Genomic DNA, 24,427 nt, shown 5'->3' with positions numbered 1-24,427 from the left:
AGAAATCAAGGCACAAGGTGTGAGCCAAGTTTTTTCTAGTGGGAATAGTGAGAAAAGGGTAGAATTTGATTACATCAAAGAGGAAAAAGCTATAGGGCCTAGCAGAAGACTGAGTAAGGGGGGAGAGGAACTGGAGATGATACAGAGGCTGAGGATTTGGGAGACATGAAAAATAATAGTGTGAGAAAGAAGTTTAGTGGGATCAAGAAGAGAAGTTGAGTTTGGAGGAGACTGAGTTACAGGTGGTGGTGGGATAGCCAAAAAGAGAGGTTTGAAAGGTATTTGAAGATGTGAGACTGGGCAAAGCAGGAGAAGTCAAGGATAGAGTGGTAGATTTGGGCATCATTCACATAACTGTGGTAGAGGAAGCCAGTAGAACATTTGTGGATGGCAAGTTTAGAGAATGAGGAGGAAGGGACTGAGGAGTAGAAGCATGAGGAACACCAACAGATGGAATGAAAGGGAGAGGATGAACCACCAAAAGAGATGAAGGAATGATCAGCAAGGTTGGAGGTGAACCAGGAAAGCGAACTGATTAAAAGAGTGGGGGGGAAAAATCAAGGGAAAGAGAATGAGAAGCTCCACTGAAAGTAGCTGAGAAATGGTAACAAAAATGATAGAAGAATCTTTAAGACTTAGCTATGAGAGAATATTTAGTACCTTTTTATAATAGGTTTTTTTTTAAGAGGGAAAAGCCTTTATACAATGGATAAAACAAATGCTTTGAGGCTTTTGCTGAGTCAACGATCTGTTTAGTTAGTGGTCCTATGACACTGATACATTTCAGCACTCTATGAATGGTACCATATGGAAGTTTATATCTTTTCAGAAAGGATGTCAGAACTAGTCTGTACCTTTTGAGAATACTGCATAATGAGAGATTTTTTTAAAAAAGACTCTTGGCAGATTAGTGTGATACAGAATGTATTTTGGTCAAAGTGTTGAAAATTACACATCTTCCTGTGGTCTAGTGTTGTAAAGGAGTCAAACCCTGTGAAATATACTTAGTATCAGTTCCAAAACAATCAAAGCAATTTCTGTTGATATTTAATTTAACCCCATGTTAATTATTGCTTCTGTGTATCATATGCTTGGGTCATGCCAGGTTTACTTTTTCCTATTTACTTTAAAGGCAGCTCTAGCTCTTCTGTAGCTTCTGATTCTGTCTGTCAGCTTCTCAAATGTCATTCCTCTTGACAGGTAAGAGTTTCTCAGTCTCTCTGGGATTACTCTGGTTTACTATTACAGTATAGTCTCCTACCATAGTCTGAATTATCACTTTAATTTTTAATCCTATCAGGAAAATCCCAAGACAGTGACTATCTTCAATAAGATTTTTTTTAATGTGACCTGACTGACCTTATTAGCTCCATGTTAAGACCTTTACCTTGGCAGATGGAAGTGCCTAGCCCCATTATATATCTTATTAGCTGCTATCAACATAGTATGTGACTGGAAGACACACATTCTTTTCTAATCTACAATTTGTCTCCCAGGAATTTATGTTTTCTTTCATGAGAAATACCCTCATATATCTCAAATGAGACATCAAACCCTTTGTACTGCTCTTCTTCCAAAGAACTTTTCTTATTCTCCATCAGAAAGCTGCATAAATAAAAGCCTTGGTATCCTCCTGTCAAAACACTGCCTAGCTTCTTCCAGTCTTAGGTATTTCTTATTTGGGACCGTTCTGCTCTGTGCAATCAAAACATAATTTTCCAAAATTATAATCAAGAGCGCTAAGTTTAGTTTCATTTTTCACTTTTGTTTTCAAAATCTCTGCCTTCATGACAAATAGTAACCTGAACAAACAGTTGTAAATCTTCTCAACCATTACCACTAACGCCAAAATATTTACTTGTAATATATCTCAATAAGATCTGACAGAAATATAGCATTTGTTTTGACCTAGCATCTGTTCTTTGTGTAATGTATAGGCTTGTTCAAATGTATCTTTACAGTGGACTCCATTCATATGCCAAAGTAACTACAGCCAATCTGTACTAATTGAAGTGCTTAATATGTTTTTTTTAGCCAAAGAACATAATCTAATTCCTCATCTTCAGTCCATCATTTTGAAAGTTAACATTTTCACTCTTTACAAACTGTTTATTTTACTCATGGTTGTATGTACTGCAGTTTATTACAGCATATTGTTTCTATGGTTCACTAGGCAGGTAACTTGTAGCAAGCTATTAGTCTCACCTGTTGGCTGTTGTATCCACTCAGAATTCTGCATATATTTTAACACATTTTAAAATGAAATTTTAGACCACACCTGTGAATGCAAGTCAGGAAAATGTACACACAAATAACTAGCAAGGTATCTGTTAGGCCATTTGTGTGAACACCTATTATATGTATTATGGCAAAATACCTTGTTCACCTCAGTAGGCTCAGTCCTTTTTAGCCTTGGAGACTCAGGTTTGGGGCAAGGCAAATCCTTATAGGTGGCACAGGGTCCTGCTACTCCTCTCCTCTCCTCAGTTAGTCCCTTGTGCTTGTTTTCCTTCCCTCCTGGGAAGGTCTGGTGTCTTGCTGCAAACAGCCTACTAGCAACCTCCCTACTCCCCCTCACTCACTCTCTCCCTCCTACCACCCAGGAGAGGGTTTAAAAAGGTCCCAAGTAGTTGGAGTCAGCTGAACCTAATTGGTTCTCTAGCAACCCCTTTTCAGCTGAACCTTATTGCCACCTGGTTCTGTCTCCTCAGTGGATAGGGAGGGGCCTTTTAATCCCTTGGGACTAATTACTACCCCCCCCCCTTTTGTAGCTGTTTGTCCTGGGTTTACCACAGTATTCAATTATAGTACAAGATCTTACAAGATTATCTTTCACTCCTGTTGATATATTTCTGAAAATTGCCTCGGAATATCTTGCTTTGAAAACCTTCCTAGTAGGGTTGGGAGGGGAGGAGAAAAAGGGGAGTAAAAATATAATGGTTTTCAGTCCAGCAACCACTTTGATCTTCCTTCAAGGTCTATACAAGGTTTTTTGTGGATTCTGTATCTCAAGATTTTAGGAATCTGCCTAATGACATTCTATCATTGTTAAGCATTTTGAAATAGGGACATTTCATCCCACCCTGCCACATTTGTTGTACAAAGATGTTCTTGACTTCCTCATTTGAGGTGGCCAGAGCTTCTGTAGATCACTGTGCTTCCCTGGTTTATTTCAGCTGGGGTATTGTCTTTGCCTGTGATAGCTAGCTTATGCTTTAGTGTGTGTTGTTAATGGAACTTCTTGTCTTGAATGAGTTCTGTACAAATGATGTCAATCAACTGTTTCTTATTTTCAGTAACCATCAAGGCAACTTTCTGGTGGAGGTGGCTGTTGGGGGTAAGCAACTGATGCATGCTGCTTGCTTTTGTAGCCTTGCTTCAGCTTGGATCCTTTGTTGAAGTCTTTGTACCTGTCAAAGACCAGGTATACTCACCTGCTAGTAGCTTGTGTTCAGTGTAGACTCCAAAACTGGTCACAAAGCCCTTGAAAATACTACTTGCTGATCAGCATACTACCCAAAGATCTGCAGAACTGTCAATGTCTGTGCAGGTGCCTTCTTGTGAAGTATGTCTAGCTGACACACCTTTCTGCAGCTCTTTTGGTTAGGCTTAGCCTTGGCAATCCTTGGTTTCAAGCACAAACCGAGAGAGCCACACAGATGTAATGGTGCGTGGTGTGTGTTTGGTTTAGAAGCTGTTAATGTCTATAATTGTCCAGTGTTTGAAAATTAATTCTCCTGAATGAATATGTACATTTTAAGTGAGCATGCTCTGAGACTACAAGAAAAATATGTCTCGGTTTGTGGGGAGGAAGGGGTGCACTAGCAGGCTATACTGCTAATACGGACGCTGATACAGATATAACATGTGTACCTCCTAGCTAATCATGTTCCATACAAAAATATTAGTGTGAAGTTTTCATTAAAAATCAGTGAAAGTGGTTTCATTGTCACCTGGCTCATGAAGCAGGAGGGGTGGTAATAACTGTTCATACTTCAAAATCAACAGTGGCAAGGTGTCATCAGGCAGTTTCTTTCAATTTAGGGTCTTGACATTCAGAATCCACAAGACCTAAAGATGAGGCATTTAAAAACAGCCACTTTCACTTCTTGGTCTGCACAAATAGTAACAAGGACAAAATGGGAAAGGTACTACAGACATTTTGAAATAGGAATTTCTATTAACATTAGAATTGTCCCCAATTTTAATCCCTCAACTCAAACACCCCAGAGCTTTTGAGGAGGAAGGGGAGTTGTCATCTAATGCAGACCCAGATCAGAAGTTCATAATTTTGGCCACTATGTGTAGTAGGCTAAACTGAAACCCTGAATCTGAATGTCATTGAACTTTGCAGGAGAGGGGATTTTAAATGGCCAGCCATGAAACTGTGGCTGTGACCAGCAATGGAAGTGCCAAGTTTTCTCTCCTGCCTGTGTATGAAGAACAAGTTGGTGCCCATACTAGACTAAAAAAATTGTGGCCTGGAAGGAAAAGTACAGAGACTGTGGAGCATCAGAGAGGCTAAGGAATTCTGGACAATTAGAATTGGGAAGCATCATGGCTCCTTAAGCACCTATCTATAATATGCAGGCAGAACAAGCTACATTGAGTGACACATGCTGGCAGTCTTATGCTGCCAATTTTAAAACATTCTTGGAATTTCTAAAAATTATAGCTGACAACTTCCTAACACAGGTGTTGCATCCTATTTCTATATTACACCTCATCTTGACAGATAAAGATGAATTTATCACAGATGTAAATATCAGTGGTTGTTTAGATGCAAGTGATTATGACTCGATTACATCTGTTAAATGCAAGCAAAATAAAGTCCAGACCAATAATATATACTTTGTTTTAAAAGAGCCAGTTTCACAAAGCAGAAAGCAATTGAGCCAAATCAGATGGGAGAAAAAATTTAAAGAGATCACTTCCTCCTGATTGGGAAAGACCTCCAGCCTCACTGATTGACTGGGATGCACAATTTAAACCAGAAAGAGGCACAGAAAGTTGTATGACACCTAGGTGAATACTTGGCAGACTGTTATTATGGACTCTGCCTTCCCACACATTCCTGGTTGCTGCTCTCCTAATCCCAGACCTCCATCAGTTCTTGGTTCCTGCTTTCCTGTCTGACTCTAAGTCCCTGCTCCTATGCTTTACCCCTGATGCTGACTCCAGGTTCAACCCCTAACTTGACTCCTGACTGTCTCTGGCTCTGACGCTGGCTCTGGTTCCAGGCTCCTGATACTGACCATTAGGGCTGGACACCCATGTCCCATGCCTTACAGCTTGCTCAGACCACTACCAACTCCTGAATGGGTCCAACCAAGGATGAACCTGGTGGAGTTCCCCACGCCCCAGATGGGCATTGGCATTGCACAAGCAGGTGATCTGCCTCCAAGCAGACAACAGAGCATTGAAAGTGCCGAACACATAGCTGGCCACTGAGAATCAGGCATTGTGGAAGGAAGTCCCTCAACTCCAGGCAGAGAACCCTGTGCCTATCTGGCTGCTCTGTCACCTGAGCTGGAAACTGCTGTCCTTCTGCCAGAGTGCTTCAATGGAAGCCACTCTAAATTCCCAGGCTTCATGAATCAGTGCTGCCTCATGTTATTGCTTCAACCACAGGAGTATGCTTCCAACCATGCCAAGATAGTCTTAGTAATCTTCCTGCAGCTAGAGGTTTGGTCTGGGCCTCTCCCCTGTTGGAAGCCAACAGTCCAGTTCTATCCAACTGGGATGCCTTCCAGCAGGTGATATCAACCATCTTCAGTTACTCCAATCCCACCCTTTCTGCTGAGGGCATCCTGCAGAAACACCAGCAGGTTTGGGGCACAGCTGCTTTCTATGTAGCTCACTTCAACCATCTTGTATGATACAAGGAATGGAATGGGGGGCTTGTGGGATGAGGTCAAGGATGAACTGGCCCAAATCAAGACCTCGGTGGGTCTGGACACCTTTAGAAAATTTGTTATCCATATTATTAATCGTCTTCACGAGCAATGGTAAGAAAAAAGAGGGGCATCACAACCATGCCCCCCCCCACTATTGGATTCTTCCCCACCGGTTGACCCAATGCAGATAGACCTGACCTGCTAGCAACTCAAGCCTGAAAGTGAGAGAGTGATAGTGACTCCTTAACCTGTGTTACTACTGTGGTAAAGCAGGCCACACTAGGGAACCCAGTCTGACAGAATGCGGAAAATGAGCCAGCCCAGGTTTGGTGAAGAGGGATAGCCTGGGCATCCTAACACTGTTTCCCTGAAACCCAAACTGAGGTCCTGAGATGAACACAGTACTGCTTCCTTCGACTGGCACTGCACCTACAAGTAGCAGTCGAGGCGTTACAAATCCTGTGCATTCCTAACAATTCTCTCTCCACAGGAGGCCCTCGTTGACTTGGGTGCAGCAGACAACTTTTATCAATGCAGAAGCAGCCCAGGAACTACAGATTCCTCTGTAGCCTACGTCCCTTCCAGACCTGGTAGAGGAGATCAACATGTCCCTCTTATCCTCCAGACCAGTGGCTATGGAAACTGTTCCTCTCAAGGGCATCAAGAAACCTTACAGTTCAGTGCCATTCACTCCCCACACTTTCCTCTGACCCTGTGTATCTCGTGGCTGGCCCTCCACAATCCCTTTATCAGCAGGCATGAACTACAAGTTGAATTTTTCTCAGAAACTAGCCACATTTCACACCTATCTTCAGAAGAAGTGCACTCAGGGACTTATTCATAAGAGCATTTCACCTGCCGGGGCTCCAGTCCTCTTTTTGTTAAAAAATAAAAAAAAAAAAGGATGGAAGTTCTGACTATGTGTGGTCTGTCGGGCCCTGAATCAGGTCACTGTTACAAACCAGTACCCATTAACATAGATCCCTGAGCTAATGGACAATGTGAGCTCCACCCAGATAGACACAAATCTAGACCTCTGAGGGAGTATAACCTCATACATGTTAGAGCTAGGGACGAATAGAAGACCACCTTTCAAACACATTACGGTAACCTCAAATAATTCTTGATGCCCTGTGGTTTGACAAATGTGCCTACTAGAAAAATTTCCCTTTGGTCATTCCCCCATAGGGTTCCTAAGGTTCATCCTATCTCCCCTTGGTATCAAAGTGGACCAATACAAGGTAAAGGCAATCCTTGATTGGTCAGTGCCATGGCACAGTTGTGAACTACATAGTTTTCTGGGATTTGTGAACTTCTATTGTGGTTCATCTCAAAGCTTTTTGAGTGGCTTGCCCCTCACGCTGCTCTGCTCCTCAAACACCACCATGTTCTTCTGGTCTCCTGAGGCCCAGTAGACCTTTGAGCAAGTAAAACGCATGTTTACCAGCACTCTCATATTGGTCCACCCTGACTCCAAGCAGGCTTTCAACATTGAAGTGGACCCTTCAACTTGGCAATCAGAGCAGTGCTCTCCCAAAGATATAGTCCTCAACAACTGCTACATCTTTGTGCCTTTTTATTCCAGGAAACTCTCACTCATCGAACAAAACTATGAAATTTTGGACAAAACTCTGGGCAACTGAGGGTGGCAACACTATTTAGAAGGGGTCCAGTAACCCATCCAGGTATACAGAACCTTGAATATCTGCATATGGCCAAAGCCCTCAACCAGTGATTAGTTCAATGGGCCTTATTCTTTTCATGCTTGATTGATTGACAAGAAGGAAGCTATAAGTAAGGAACCCCACAATGTCCCTCAATGTCCAAGATGGAGTAATGTAAGTAAAGAGGTGTAATAATATTCCTCTGGGCCTCTGAGGACTACATCCCTACAACTATGTCATGACACCCTTCTGACAGGATATTTTGGCCACTTTAAAACTCAGAGCCTAGTCTCTCATGTCTTCTGGAGGTGTCTCATCGGGCCACAGTGCAGGCCTATGTGACTGTATGCGCCTGCTCCAAGTTGCCATACAATAAACCCCTCAGACTCATGCAACCCCTTGAGATTTCATCTGCCCCCTGGACAATTACCACCTTAGATCTTGTAACAGAGCTACCCTAGTCCAGTGAGTCTGACCATTCTGACAGTTGTGAACCACTTCACAAATATGACACATTTCATTCCCTGAATTGACCTATCATCCTCCCAGGAAAATGCCTGGCTTTGAGTGAACAAAGTCATCTGCTTCCATGGCCTCCTGGAGCACATTGTCTCCAACCATGGTGCACAATTTAGCTCCCGCTTCTGGCAAGAAGCTCTCCAGATTTTGGGCATCTGCTCCTCCCTCTCCTCTGCCTACCACCCTCAGACACATGTTCAAGTAGAGAGAACCAACCAAAATCCTGGAGCAAAATCTTCAGTGCTACATAAACTTCCACCAGCATGACTGCTCCTTGATGTTTCCTCAGGCAGAATTCGCAAACAATAGTGCAGAACTTGCTGCTAAGGGACAGAGCCTCCCTCCTTTCCACTCCCCCCATCACAAACTATGAGGTTCCACACTCAGTCCTACCTGGGGCTACTCACAACTTCTCATAACCCAGCAGCCCAGTACTGGATACAACAGATACGTCAAACACAAGATGACCTAAAAGTTCACCTGGAGGATGCCAAGAAGAGCTACAAACAATATGCGGAACTTCAACACCAGAAGAGTCCTGGCCCTTTTGGTAATCCAGAAGGCATGTCTCCAATGAAACGCCTACATGTGAACAGGCCTTCTTGTGAATTGGACTCTCAGTTCTTTGGCTTCTACCAAGTTCACTGAAAAGTTTAACCCATTCACCTATGAACTTGATTTACCCCGTTGTCTTTCAATGCACTCAATTTTCTATACATCACTCCTGAAGCCCCACATTCAGGACCGATTTCCCCACTGCTCCCAATCACCCCACTAACACATTTAAGACCATGATGAGTATATTGTCCATGCGATCCTTGATACTAGAACCAGACAGGGTCGACTCTGGTATCTTCTGCTTTAGGAATGCTGCCTGGCTCTCTTCTCCTCCTGCTCCTTGTGTGGCTGGGCTCGAGCTGCGGCGCATACCCTGTGGTGAACCACGGTCAGTCTGTCGCCCTATCGCCAGCACCCAGGAGTTAGAGGTATGTGTATCCCCATCTCCGAGTGCTGGGAATGGGGTTGCAACCCCATCCTCCTCACTGCATCCCTCCCAGCCCCAACCCCCCCCATACCCCCATCCTCCCGTCATTGAATCCCTCCCTGTCCCATCCTGTCCTGCCCCCCACACCTACCCATCCCAGCTCTGTACCCTTTACAGTGCTCTCCCACCCATCCTCTCCATCTCCCAGAGCTGCCACCCCCATGTTCCTCACCTCTCATAGCCCTGCACCCCTTTCGCCTCCATACACTGCTGCACTCCCATTATGTCCCTATACACCCCTGTGCCCCCAACATCTTCATGCACCTGTAGTCTTCTGCCTCCCCCTGCATCCCCACCACTCCAAACACCCCCCATACTCCCTCCTCTCACCTTCACTGCCCCCTCTCACCCCCACCCTGCTCTCATCTTTGACCTCTTTCCCTCCCCATCCTCTCTCCTCCACCCCCACCCCCATCTTTTTTCCTCCAGCCCACGCTCCTCCCTTCCCAGCTACGTGATTTAGGCAGACCCTGGAAAAGTGTATGAAAAGGTGTCTCTGTGTAGACAAGTGTGTGCATGCATGCATTGTATGTGTGTAAGAGACTGTGTGTCTTTGTGTAGGGGTGTGTATGTATTGCCGCACGTGTGTATACCTGTGTGAGTAAAATTAGCCTATTGTAACTTCCTGACATCCTGCACATATCTCCCAGATTCCTCAAGCATCCTTTTGACTGCCTGTGATGCTGGCAGATCAGGTGCCAGCTCATGCCAAAGCCCCAGGCCTCACTAAATGCTTGCTGTGACATGCCCCAGGGTACAATATGAACTGATGGACAGCCATGTCCCCTCAATTCTCCAACCTGGGGTGCCTTTTAAACTGCTTTGTTGTGACTTTTAATAATCCTCATCTCTGCCTTTCTACAATAAATGTGTTTGTTTCCAGAAGCTCTAGTTTTACAAAGAAGAACACAATCATGCATCACCACAAACTGTGTCTTACAAAATCAGCTATTTTGGCTGCTAGTGCATGCTATCCAGCAATGCACTCCAAAGACACAAATAGCAGAATCAAGCACTGACTTCAATGTAGCCTGTCTCAGTGCAGGAAATATATTGGGCTTGTGGCAGTTTGGAAAATTTTCCCTCCTGACAATCAGAAGGATCTTCTGAAGTAGAATCTAAAACCTACATTGAAAAGAATTATTAACATTATTTTGGGATTGGAATACGTGCAATGCTTTGGAATGAAATTGTTCCAGCTGCTTCAACTGTACTTCCGAAGCTTATGTGAAGTTCCCTGTAAATTGCTTCCAAAAGAGTCAGTCTTTTCTTTCTTCTGATATTTTGCTGCCTCCTGAACTTAGTGCATCAGATTTATAGTGTGCAGAGGTTCCCTTCACACATCTCATTATGGGTGTTGTCTTTCTCTGCAGCAACCTCTGTTTATAACTTAGCCGTTTGCTCAACTCTCTTTGCATTCCTAGGACTTACAACTGACTGCAATATTAGTTCTTGTTGCCAGGGCACTTTGTAAAACACTTGACTCTCTTTTAATGTGCATCTATTTTTGGAGCCGTGCAATGAACAGGCTTTCTTCTTGATAGTTTATTTTGCTGAGACATTTATTCGGAAGATATTAGTCCCACAAGGGTTTCCACAGCTGCCCAGTTTGTTCATTCAACAACTTGTAATAGACCAAATATGGCCAAGAGCAGATGCTCACAGCTGACATGAGAGCTAATCTTATACTACTACAAAAAGGGGTCATTACTGATGGCATAGCTTTAAACTTGCAGAGTCTGATTCTCCTTTGCCTTGAACTTGGCGTAGTTGTTTGCACCTGTGGAAAGTGAGATCAAATTGGCTGTAAAACATGACCTCTGGGAGGGAGTGGAGAATTCTGACTCAGAAGCATTTTACACCCACTTTGAGTACATAGGGATGTTGTCGCTCTAGGTCTAGCCCAGTAGAGGCAACACAGTACACAGTCAAGCTCATACAGTGTACTAAGGTCCCACTGTCTATAGTCTCAGATCTTTCCTGCTCATGTGGATACTGTGAGGTCTGAAATGGAGCTGGCCCTTGCTCTCTGGGTAGAGGCTTTTGGAGCAGAAAGTCCCAAAATTTCTGGTCTCTACTGCATGTATGCAGTTACTTAACCAGCATGGTGTTGCTCAGGGGTGCAATGAGGGGCTGGGAGTGTGGAGAGACACAGATGTCCCAATCCCACCTCCACCACAGCTGGAAATTTGGCCTGGCCGCCCCACTCTGTAATGGAGAAGTGTCAGGGTCAAATTTGAGTGGCACTAAAACCCCATATACCTGCTTCTCCTTCCTCCCCCTACCATCTAGGCAGTCCACTGTCCATGGACATTGGGAACCCTCTATGCCCAGGAGGGCAGGAAGATTAGATCCAGGCTTTTGTGCTTCCTGAGGAAGTAGAGACACAGAAAGAAGATGGGGTCTGGGACTCCCAGAACTACCTGGCCCATGGGTGGGGATGGTGCTTTTAGCCTGATGGCCTCTCCGGGTCAGAGCTGGGGGCTGGGTGTAGGGGGAGGAGAGTGGGATAGGAGGTGAGGGTGTGTAGAGCTGGGTGCAGAGGGGACAATGCGGGACTGGGTGGTAAGACAGCATGAAAGAGGTCAGGAGTGGGTGTGGGGGAGGCAGCGGGGGAGGCAGCAGGGGAGACCTCATGGGTGGGTGCAGGGGCAGGAAGGGGATGGAGAGTGTGGAGCTGAGCACAACGTGAGACTGCTGGGGGGAGAGCTTGGGGCTGGGTGCAGCACAGGGGAGAGAGAGCTCTAGGCCCCTTTCATAAGAAAATGCGGTTGCACCCCTGGTGTCCTCGTTTGTATGCAGGCAACTTCAAGGGTTAAAAATATGGTGCACAATGTATGCTGCCAGTTATGCTAGTCTGATGCATGTAAGAAAGACTTCCCTAATGGGGACCTCTCTACCTCAGCTGTTACCTGTTGAATTAAAGGGAGTTTTCCTGTTAGGAATCTTATTAGGACTGCTGCCTGCACACCAGAAGGGATTATGTTTAAGTCATAACTGAAGCTGGGTGCATGTCACACAGCAAGACAAACCCCCCACAATAGGGACTACGTCTGACAAGTCTGCTGTGTCTGGCCTCCAGAAGGAATGCACACCAGCCACAATTATGAACACACTGATCTCTTCAAGGAACACCCCAATCACTGGGGCCCAGATTCCCAAAGGTTTTTAGGTGCCTAACACCCTTGAAATTGATGGGAGCTAGGTGCCTAAATACCATTTGAAGATCTGGGCCTGAATGTTCAAATATGAAGTAAAAGTAGTGTAACATTTACTACGAGTCGCAGGAGCAGGAGGTGATTATAGTGGGGTTGCTGGTGGGTGAAAGTACTAAACAGTCTTCAGGTGTTGTACAAATGGCACAAGAAGACTCCTCTAGGCTGTGACACTGGCATCCACAACATGCAACGTAGCGGGCCACCTTTTACTATCTTCTCCCAGTCCTTCCTGCCACTTACTCTTTTCTACCCTCCTCTCCTCTGTACCTCACTCAATTGAAATACACACAGGGCAAATATTTAAAGATCTCATTTAAGTGGAAGACATCCTCCCTCCAACACCAACCTGCCTTTCCTACACACAATGTGCCTGCCCCACAGCACGCAACCTTTCCTCTGCAGCTGAGAGGAGGCCCTGTGTCTGGTACAGCTCCCTCAGCTTCTTGCTTCAGGTGGATTGGCAGTGACAGCAGGGGAAATTTATAAGATGCAGACATTATGAAAACCTTTTAAAGAAAAAACACTGGGATCTTTGCTACTCCTAAGATTAATTTTCCTCCATGAGAGAGTATGTGAGGGGAGGGGGAAAGGACTGGGTCAGTGGAAAAGGGCTGCAAGCTCCAGTGGGTTTTTCCATGGAATAATTTATCCTGCATTACCTAATTGGAAAACTAAGAGAGGCTAATTTATGGCCCTTGGAGCCATTGGTACACAAGTGGGGGAGAGTAGCCATAAAACTTGAGTGAAGCCACTCAAGGGGAGGAGAGGCATTATTCTTGTGTGAGGCAGAGGCAAACATAGTGCTTCCAGAAGTGCTGGAATGAACCCGTGTCAACATCAGAAGATATACTCCGAAGGTAAGGCTGTTCCCAAAGCTGGCCTCCAGGCAACAGCTGGAATGCAGGGTGGAAGAAGGTTGGACTCAGCCTACGCAAACAGACTGCCAGCAGCATTATTAGGCCCTCTTATTCTGAAGCAGCGTAACTCTGTGTGAGTGTGAGAGTTGCCCCCACCGACCACCCTGTGCAGATCTACAGAGGTTAAGAATTATTACAGCCCCTTCTCCACTGGGCTATCTCACTTTAACTCAAGCTGTAGCAATTTATGCTTTGAACCAGGGACCTCCAGACCTAAAGTTCCAGTATGTTGGCCAAGATGGGAGCTGTCACAGGAGCCTCTGAGATGACATTATGCCTGTCTACTGTTATGAAGTGCTGGAGAGAAGTTCCTTCCAGCGTCCCCATTAATGTACCCATGAAAGGGCAACCATTGTTTATATATATTGTCAAGTAAAGTGTAACCCTTAATACACAATGCACTCTAGATCTTGGAGGCAATGAGTTCGTCTGAACTTCTTGGAGCTATGGGCGAGTGTGCAAGACTACTAAAGGAATAAACATCACAATAAATCATACAGTGAAACTCAATTTGAAAGTTAAATTGGCTCATTTTCCTCTAAACAGATTGTACTTGGGTATCTGAGTCAATTTTGGAAGCAAATAGCTCATACTCTATCCTATTATGAATGTGGTAATATACCCAGAGGATGCCATATGTTACTGTAATGACAGTTCCTCTAGTCCCTGACCACCTAGAAGAAAATATTTAAATATGGCATTAGTTCTGGATAAGGCACTATCTTCTAAGACCTTGAAATCCAAGTCTCTCATTAGTTTTGCAATGTCTGGGAGATCTACTTCCCATAAGAAAGCCTTTCTTAAATCATTGGCCAGTTTCTCTTGAATGATGGTTAATATGTGCAGGATACATAAATCATGTTAGTTAGGTGCTGCTATGAGATAGTAAAGGGATGGTGCAATTTGACAACTAGTCAGTTTCAAAATATGAGTTACAAGTATTTTCAGATACTACCTCTGCTCTTAATTCCCCAGGCCAATTTTTCTGTGGTTTTATAATCACATTCTCCTATTAAAAATGTCTTTCGCACTCCTGTTGTTGTGTGAAAGACCGACACAAACAATATGGGTAGTTAACTAACAAGGACCCTGATCTTGTAATGTGAAGTTGATGGGCCTCTGCACAGACTCAGGGGTTCACCTGCATCATTCTGCAGGATCAGTGCTTAACTACTATATACAAAGTTCTGTCACATGTACAGAGGAAACAAACTGGAACAACAAAGAGTTTTTCTCAATTTTCTAAATTACTAAGTTGACGGTGTCCTTGTAAGGTACTAACTAGATTTTGGAGGTCAAGATAACTAAGTTAAAATCTGAACCAGATCACAAGTAAAATGTATTTGGTGGGAATCAACCTTGTACTCAGTGGGCATGTGTTCATGTCCCAAAACCGCAGAATAATTTTGAAACTGTACTTTACATATTTTGAATAGCCCTTGTGGGAGAGTATCTGGTCTGTGGAATGCTACGTCCTCCAGCACAGTCCAGGAGCAAAGCCTTTGTCAATACCTACTCTTCTTATATATATAATACACTAGTTCACTGGTTGCTTGAGGCTTTGCAGGTTGCAGTTATATTCATTTCTTGTCCATTTGAAGTAATGGACTGGAGACCTGATTAGATATATAAATAATATATTGGAATCAGCATGGTAGGAATTAGGAGTGCTGTTAATTTTAAGCACTTTTTTTAAATCTATTTTCCTTTTTCTTGTCTTCACTCTCTCCTCTTGCTCTCCCTGTCTGTCCTCTGAGACTCAGCTGCAGCCAAAGAGTAACACTAGGAGTGGGCCCACTTTGGTTTGGTCTGGGGATGGGAACAGGACTAAAGGGAAGACGCATCAAATCCCTAAATGGCCCCAAGGGCGTTACCTGGGAAAGAGGTTGGGGGTTGTATCTGTCTTTTCAGAGGTGCACCTTCGGCACAGAGGAACTTAGTTAGTGTGTGACTCCTGGAGGGGTGTGCTGCTGGGCACTCAGGGGCCTCAGAGCTGGCATGGAATGGCCCTGGCTTCCTGTGGATTCTAGAGGAACTGAGGAGTTTAGGGCAATCTGACCTCCAATTAATTTCCCTCTGCAACTAGTTCTGCTTCCAAATCACTTCAGTGGGGCATTTTTTGCTATGCTATTCATTTAAAAAAATAAATACAGGGGATCACGATTGAATTCAGCTACTCCTTGTGGACTTCCTGAGATCAGCAGAAGGGGAGAAATCCCATCAAGCCACTGGGAGTTCACCACCCCCTCTGAGTCTTAGGCATGTCAATACGGGCTCTCCCAAAGCCCCAAGGAGCTTGTTAGCCCCCTCATAATTTTGGGGAACTGATGAGTGTATGCTGGATCCTTGGGGGCCTGATAAACCAATTTTGACTAAAACTGACTTTTGGTTCATGGGGTATAGGAACCCCCTGATGCTAGGGAATGGAGGGGACCTGGAAAACAAGCTAATGCTATGTCTACACTGCACACTGCTGGCAGTGACGTGTGGGGCAGGTGTAGTTATGCACTGCAGTGAAAAGCAGGCTGTGTCCACACTGCGGTGTGTAACTACACACGTCAGTGAAATGCTCCGGCAGTGGTGAGGCAGTGGGAGGGACACTACACTATTAAACAAAGCAGTGTAGATGGGGAAGGCACTGCTTGGGCGTGTGGAAAGTCATGTAGAGCAGTGGTTCTCAAAGCCGGTCTGCCATTTGTTCAGGGAAAGCCCCTGGTGGGCCGGACCGGTTTGTTTACTTGCCGCATCCGCAGGTTTGGCTGATCGCAGCTCCCACTGGCTGCAGTTCGCCGCTCCAGGCCAATGGAGTTTGCAGGAAGAGGCGCTGGCCAAGAGACATGCTGGCCACCCTTCCTGCAGCCTAAGGTTCTGCAGTGTTTACTCTAGTCCTCTAAGCAGTGCCTCGCCATCTACACTGCTATCTATAGCTCTGCTGGGGTGTGGGGAAGGGGCAGTGATGTACACTGCACACCGCTGTACGGGGTGTGTAGTGTAGACATCCCTAAGACTCATAAGGGGGATTGGTTGGGCGCCCAATGAGCATCCTAATGTTCACAAGAGGTGTGATGCCCTGATGAACCTTCTAAGAATTGCAGTGTGGGGGCTGGGGGACCCCTGACAAACTACATAAGGGACAGAGGGACTGGACTACTTGGACTCACAGGGAGTCCTGAGAAGAGGGTGGAAAAGGTTATGGGGCCATGGGGAAGTGGTTCAGGGAATTAAAGCAGCACTGGTGAGAAATTAAGAGGCAGTAGGAGGATGCTAGCTACAGGGTCCTTGGGCTGGGACGTGGAGTAGTGAGTGGGCCTGGGTCTCCCCTGCTCATCACTGGGGAAGTGGCTAAGTTATAGAACTGTTTCCCCAGAAGGTGAAAATATGAACAGTGATATGGCTGGAGGGCTGAGTCATGAAGAGGATGCTCCAGTACTTGGACTCAGGCGGGTCTGCAGGCAGTGACAATGACGAGCAAGGCAACACCAGGAGAGGGTGCACCAGCTAGCAGCACTAATCCCTGTGACAGCCAGCTGGGGGCTCTGCAGTGGTGAGTGAACCCTGTGACAGTGTAGACATACCCAAAATGGCTTTCAGATAGTTCCATTCATGCTCAGCTCCTGCCAATTGGTGCCCAAGACAGATCAGGCTGAGCCCTAATTCATATCCCACTTCCCAGAAACATTTGCATAGCTATCCTCAATGTACTATGATCAGTGTGGCACCCTAAGAACACCCCGCAAGAAAGGAGAGAGTCCAAGTAGGCCTATGTGGTTGGGAGTGTTGATATCTCCACGAGTACTCAATTCCTACTATTGTCCTGATTCCTCACCTGCTCTTCCCCATCTTGTACTTTATTTTAAAATAAAAACACTGGGATACTGATGCAGTAAGTGTTTACTGAAAGTGCCGGAGTACAGTCTAGTAGTTAAAATAAGCAATGGCACAGGAGCAGAAATAGCAATAAGTGGATACCATGATCACAGTACGCAGTTCAGCATATCTAAAGGGAACAAGGCAAGGCATTAACATGGGCTTCAATATGACTTTGGATAGTATTTTGAAAGGCACTTAAGAGAGTTAGGTGTCCAATTCCTATTAAAATTCACTGGGATCTGGGTATTTGACTCCCTTGAAAATCCCAGACCTTATCAATAATGAGCTGTGTAAATCTCCAGTTAACAAACTCACCAAGCTTAGCTCTGACCTTCATACAAAGCATACTCTTATCCTAGATAATTTACAGCAAAATGCCAGGCATTTAAAATAGCAATAGAAAACTTGGAGAGCCTCTCACAGCAGAGCTCGGCATTCCAACAGCATTTCCATGAATATTAATATTCACGGCAAGATTGTACAGGCCATTCAGTTTTTTCAGAGCTTGGGCAAGATCCCCTAGGTCAATAATGGGTCCCTTAAGGAGAGCATTCCAAAGTATAGTACTGTACAGTAATGTACCAAACACAGGTTACTGTAGTAGATTAATGTACTGCAAAGGACATTATGGGGATTTCCAATCACAGGTTATAAAACCTGTGGCTAAATTATCTCAAGGAGCAGCTGCATGGGCCTCTCTGAGCTCTCACGGCATACTGCCATGTAACACAAAGTGACCATTTTACTTCCCTTTGCTTGGATGATACACAGTAAATCTGCACCATATTGGATTAAAGAAAAGTAGCAGCCCTGATATTGGAATTTCCCTCCCTACATGAGGATGTGAGTCACCGGTCATTACTGCATTGCTTTCCAACCAGCAGAAAAGTCTATAGGTTCTTTAGGCTGGATTCACAAGTAGGGATGTAAGTGTGGCATAGCTACATGTTGATGTACCTAACTTTGAGATGCCCGGCCGCCTAGTGGAATTCACAGCCCCAAGTTAGGTGCCCCGGCTACCCACACAATGCATGGGGAGAGTTAGGTGCCTAAAAAGGGGATTCACAAAAGACAGCAAGTTGAGCAGGGAGCCACCTAAGCTAGCCAATAGGAAATGTCAAGCAAAGGGGTGTGGCTTAAGGCCAGCTCTTCAACGGTAGTTAGGTATATAACTCTGGCCAGAAGTAGGCCCCTATCTCCACTTGGAATTCATAGCCATGACCCCTCTCCTGGAATTGGATGCCTAAACCAGGTCAGCCCTATGTCAAGAAAAACTAAGGAGGAAGTGGTGATGCCCCCTTTTACCCATAGCCCAATAATTAGGCCACTTCCCTGAGATGTGGGAGACCTAGGTTAAAATCCTTCCTCTAGCAATTATGGAGCAGGGAGTGGGGCACAGGTCTCTCACATCCAGGTGAGTGCCCTAGTCCTTGGGCTACTGAGCATTTTGTGGGATGGACACACCAGCCATCCCCCCAAGAATTCTGACCGGCTTGCCCCTAGGTATTTCTTGTGTGAGAACACCTACCAGATCAGGTCCCACAGGCAAGATAGGAAGTGGGTTGCCTAGTCTGAGAATAATTCCCTAGACAGAGACATGTGCAAGAGCTCTTAGCAGTCCATTAACCTCTGGGGTGAAATCAGGACTTGGGCAGCTGTGTGTATGCCTGTGGATGGAAACTTAGGTATCTATGGGGATTTAGGTGCTTACAGAGTTAGGGGACATCTGGGCAGGGGATTTAAGAATGTCAGTGGTGCCTGAATATTGGATTTAGACACCTAAGTACCTTTGTGGCTCTAGCCCTAATCCCTTAATTAGCTAGTGTTGTGTCTCACTGAAACAATTGGGAGTTATAGGGAAGGAAGGACTGGTAGGTCCTCTCCATTCATCTCTTTTGCTGCCGGTTTTCTGTGGGAGCCAGACTCCTTGACTGACTAGTCATATCTACTCCTCCTCCTGGGATAGAATGCCACTTGCTGATGGTAATAGACGGGGGTGGAGTTGCAGAGTCATTACAAGTTGATATCCCTGGGCAACTGATATCAATAAAAGTGAAGTCAATGCAATTGTAGAGGCTGTAAGTCATTGATGAATGTCTCATTACTTTTTGGTAGCCACATGCTGCAATAGTCACAGGTGATTGATAGGGTCCTACCTAGGCATTTCCAGTGTAAAGCTGCTCCATTCCCTCCAGTTTATGACAGGATGGACTCTGAATCCTAAAGATTCATGTTCACAACTGAAATGAACCAAAACATAAGGGTAGCTGGATTATGGGCTGCAATCTGATGACATATTGTCCTACTGGTTTAGGAGCTGCCCACAGAAACCGCAGACTGCTAGGAGTACTATTAAGAAAGAGGGTTATACAAAAGTCAAAACTTCTTGGGAAATACTTAGTTTAAGAGTTGTGATGGGGCAAGGCCAGATGGCTATAGAAAAGTAGTGGGAGATAGATATATTAGCTCCAAGTTAAACAAATCCCTGGTACCAGGATAAGTGAAATGGCAGCTGCTCCAGCTCAATTAAGACACCTGGGGCCAATTAAGAACTTTCCAGAAGGCAGGGAGAAGGCTAGGTTAATTGGGACACCTGAAGCCCATCAGGGGCTGGTCAAAAGCCTCCCAGTTAGTCAGGTGGGTGTGCATGTCGGGAGTTGTGGGAGGAAGTTGTGCTGTTGGAGATGCTGAGTAGTACACACCATATCAGGCACAAGGAAGGAGGCCCTGAGGTAAGGGTGAAGTGGAGCTTGAGGAAGTGAGGGCTGCTGTGGGGGAAGTAGCCCAGGAATTGTACATGTCATGTTTCTAAAAGGTCAGCTACCATAGCTGATACTATTAGGGTCCCTGAGCTGGAGCCCGGAGTAGAGGGTGGGCCCAGACAACAGAGACTGTGCAAGGAAAGATAACTTCTTCTCACCTCCCTCGCTGGCTTATGATGAAAGTGGCTGAGTAGACTGTGACCCTTGTCTCTAGAGAGAGAAGGGTTATGTGGAGGGTCACAGTGAGCCTCTGAGGCTAGCGAAATCTGCCAGGAAATGCAGGACCCACGGAGGCAAGGACAGAGCTCTGTCACAGAGTGTACAGTATTTCTAAGCTCTCTGGCTTAAGAATGTTTGTTTGCAGAAGAAATTAAATGAGTAACATTGTTTTCTCAAACTTGTTACTACTTGCAAAAAGAAAAGGAGTACTTGTGGCACCTTAGAGACTAACCAATTTATTTAGTCTCTTAGATGCCACAAGTACTCCTTTTTGCAAATACAGACTAGCAAGGCTGTTACTCTGAAACTTGTTACTACTTGTCTTTCTCAGATTCCCCTCTTGGCACTCAGCTCTGGCTTTGAAACTGCTGCCAGACTCTGCAATATATGATAAAACATGCCTCTTTTATTTGTTATGAAATATACTTTAAGAGATTGCAATATATCTGTTAGCATCCAGAGGTGTTCCCAAAATACCTGCATCGCAAGCAAATACAATACATTGTGATGCCTTTTTCTGAATGATCTCTGCTCATTCATCCCAGGATAGATCATTGCTTGCTAATCAGTTTATCTGATGCTGAAACATCATTCTTGGAACTATGGGACTCTATGTGAAAGGACTTTTAGGGGCACTTGTTACTTTTGCCCCATGACAGTAGGTGGCAACAATGTTCCTTTTGCTGGCTAATGGGAACCTCTTAAAGATACCACCTGTCCTATGCATGAGACCCTAAGTTGAACTATGCCATGGCTACTATGGCAAGCAGGTTGTTTGCAGCATGGAGCTGCTCTGCTTGTTCTCCTCCCCTCCACTTTGCAGTTTTTTGCACTTCACTTAACCATGAAAAATGTTTTTTTCAGAAATGCCATTTTACATTCAGAGGACTAGCTTCACAAACGGGATTTAAGCACCTAGCCATCCCTTTAGGATATAAGTGTATCAAAAGTCAAATGGGCAAACAAGGCCCAAAATTCTATCTCAGGTGAAAATACAGGCCTGAATCCTACCTTATCACTAGCACTCCTAACAGGGGACATGATCGCGGTCTTCAAGTACTTAAAAGGCTGCCATAAAAAAGATGGAGGAAAGTTGTTCTGTCTTGCCACAGAGGGCAGAGCAAGAGGCAATGGGTTCAAACTACAGCATAGCAGATTTATATTAAATCTCAGGAACAACTTCCTAACTGTAAGAACAGTAAGACAATGGAACAGACTGCCTGGGGAGGTTGTGGAAGCTCCTTTGCTAGAAGTTTTCAAAAGGCAGCTGGATAGCCATCTGTCTTGGATGGTTTAGATACACCAATACACCAATACACTAATCCTGCATCTTGGCAGGGGGTTAGACTAAATGACTCTTGCAGTCCCTTCTAACCCTATGATTCTATGAACTATGTATTCCTCACCTATCTTTCCTGTGGATCCTGATTCAGAAGCTCAGAGCATACCTAATCTGTACAAAAGACAACCAGCGGTAAGCAGAGTGGGAATTTTAGGAACTGACTGGCAGTTCTCTCCTTCAGAATATCCACTGGCCTGGTGTCTAGGGCACTCACTTGAGATGCAGAAGATCTAGGTTCAAGTCCCTGCTCCAAATCCTCCTCTTAGTCCCTTCTTCTTGACCTTTTCTGTGTTTGTCTCATGTCAGTCCCTGTTGCCAAGCTATTTTCTTCCTATTCAAATCCTTCCTAAACACTCACTGCTTCTGTGTTTTCCACAAGAAGTGAGTTAATTTAGACATACCAACAAAGAGTGTAATGAAGTCATTGAGACATGCACTGATCTTATTTGTATTACCCTTAGACTTCCACTTGCTCTGTCATGTCTATTTATTTGATCTATAGAGCACCTACTATGTACCGTACCTTTATTTTACCTTTCTGTTTCTGATAACTAGTGATAAACTTCTATTTATGTGTGTTAAACCAAACACTTACCTATGGCTGGGTGGGGGGAATTTTCAGGCATGTCATAGCTAAAGGAACAGCCATTTTTCATTCATTTAAATCTTTATTTCTATAAAATATGCTCATTCTTCAATCATGGAGGCACCATTTGGCTTCTGAATGACATTGGGTCAGACTATGAATGCCTCACTCCCACTGCTGAGCCACACAAATCAATTGGGATGACTTGTATGAATTACCAGTGGGAACGCAGATTTCACAATCTGTCCCATTAAATTTCAGTCCTTATTGCAAGTAACTTTGAGGCAGTTGCCTTGAGAAACCCCGGTTTCACTAACTAAACCTGCTTTAAAGAAAACAAACTTTTCTCCTCCATCTTTGGGCTGATTGCTTCAACTTACTACAAAAGAATTAAAAATAGTCTCTCTGAAATTTAATGCCTCTGCAAATAAATGCATTGTCAACTGCTATGCTCATGCTTTGAGGCAAGTGAAGGGCACCTTCACATAGAGTAATTATCTGTTGTTTGCGTGGTTTTATCTCTTTCCATTATTTTAAGGCCCTCAGTGAAAGCAGCAGTGTGGAAAGTCTGAACATGCCAAATTGTGATAATAGAGAAATTTCCTTTAATGTCTACATGGGAAAGTTATCCCGGTATACCGAAAGTATGAATTTGAGCTATTATAATTATACTGGTAAAAAAAAATCATGCAGATACTTTAAAGTAGGTTTTTTTTCAGTTTAGCTTGTGTCACTTGCAGAGGAGCTTCTGCTAAACCAAAGAGCACCACCATTTTTATACTGAATGAGAGTATGGAGGGGCGGGGGGATGTATTGGTGGGTGTTATACCTCCACAACTATATCAGTAGAACTGGTAAAGCTTTCCTGTGCAGATAAGATCTAAATGACATCGGTTTGGTTTGGATGATAATTCTATACCTTCTACAAAATGACTTGTTTTGCACACAGGTGTCACTAATAGCCAAGACCCTAAGACAGAAGGTGATTTTAAATTGTGCTTTCTAAACTACACAGCTGTGACCTTCTAAGGGCCTCATTTTGCAACCCCACACTCACGCTAGTAGTCCCTAACTACTCATTAACAGAAGAGAGAGAAATTGCAAGTTCTATTAAAAACCAAGAGCAGATGATATTTTAGTTCAGGAACATTAATATCCTTTCTTTAATTTTCATTCAGTGTTCTTAGCCATTTTTGACCTGTCAAGACAATTTAGCACTCAAGGCAAGCTGTGAAAGGGGGAAGACCACAGTACATTTCTTTTTGTTTAGATAAGACCTGTTAAAGGTATTCTCCAGTGGAGCAACAAAAGGATTAGAGTTGGATGAACGATTTCAGAAAAAAAAAAGTGCTGTTTTCCTTATAGACTTGTAACAGACTGGCTACCCCTTTAAGAGGAGTTGGGCTAACCTAGTAGTTAACTCCCAGCTGATCCTGATCTGGACTGAGTTGCAATACTACATAGACTACACAGAGAGAGGGGAGAAGTCCTTTAGGAGAAGAAGGAGAAAGGAGGTGGGCTGGTGCCTCTCTCTGAGAAGGATCTGGTGAAGGAAGATTGAAGAGGGGGCTTTAGGGGTGGAGTTAGTCCCTGCAATGTGTCATGGAAAAGGGGCAAGGTACAGTGAGACAGTCCTGTGTCTTGGCATTCCAGGGGGAACAAGGAGCTGGGAGGACCTAGAGAGAAGTCTGTGAGGCCTGGGAACCAGAGGAGAGGCTGTATTAAGAGGATACTGGGAAACAGCACAGTTGGAGACAAGGAGTCTCCCACAGAAGCAGCAGCCCATCTAAAGGAGCGGACCTAGCTGCTAACACAGGGTCCCTGGGCTGGAAGCCAGCACAGCAGATGGGGCTGAGTTCTCCTACCGGCCCCCAGGAAGGAGTATTAGAGACTGAACACAAGGACTGTTGATCCCAGGGTGAGGCTGAGGAAAGAGCCCAGAATATGGGTTAAGGAGTGGCCTGGAAGGGGTGAAAGGATCTCTTGTTGGGACTTTAGTCAGACTTTTGTTATCCCAGAAGGGAATAGAACCGGAAATAGGTGACTTGGCTGGAGGGCCAGGCCACAGAAGATGTTGCCAGACTAGGCCATCACAGGGCCAAAAATGTGGGCAACAGGGAGGCTGAAGACGAAGGCCCCTCTAATGCCATACTTTGATACCAGGGAGTGCTATGGCGGTGAGTAAAACCACTTACAAGGCTGTATTGCAGAACATAGAGGCACTCACACTCTGTGGCTGGCCAGATATTTTGCAATTCATGAACCAGCCCTTGAGTGCGACCTTTCATCCAAATGGCTTCTGGGGTAAAAATGTGAGGGCAAGAAAGGAAGCTAGGGGAGGTATTTTATTATGTTGTATCATTCTATGTTGTCTCATATGACCTCACT

At 44.7% G+C, this 24,427-nt stretch overlaps 1 protein-coding gene across 5 annotated transcripts in view; it reads left to right on the top strand.

Moving 5' to 3' along the window:
• LOC311517189 (uncharacterized protein) overlaps positions 1-24,427 on the top strand; it is a 123,623-nt gene that overhangs the window by 2,137 nt on the left and 97,059 nt on the right. The window contains exons 2-3 of one of the 5 annotated variants that reach the window (XR_014710628.1): positions 3,297-3,337; positions 8,946-9,034. The exons of 1 other annotated variant lie outside the window; for it this stretch is intronic. The gene's annotated coding sequence lies outside the window, so the exon portion shown is untranslated. Of the gene's footprint in view, positions 1-3,296; positions 3,338-6,387; positions 6,758-8,945; positions 9,035-24,427 lie in introns of those variants that run through there. 3 more of the 5 variants (XR_014710630.1, XR_014710627.1, XR_014710629.1) reach the window with 3 other exon arrangements.

Source organism: Lepidochelys olivacea, assembly GCF_965140295.1.
Source record: "Lepidochelys olivacea isolate rLepOli2 genome assembly, chromosome: 1".
Classification (NCBI taxonomy): Eukaryota; Metazoa; Chordata; order Testudines; family Cheloniidae; genus Lepidochelys; species Lepidochelys olivacea.
The sequence above is the reverse complement of the archived record's forward strand: the minus strand, read 5'-3'. Positions and strand labels throughout refer to the sequence as shown.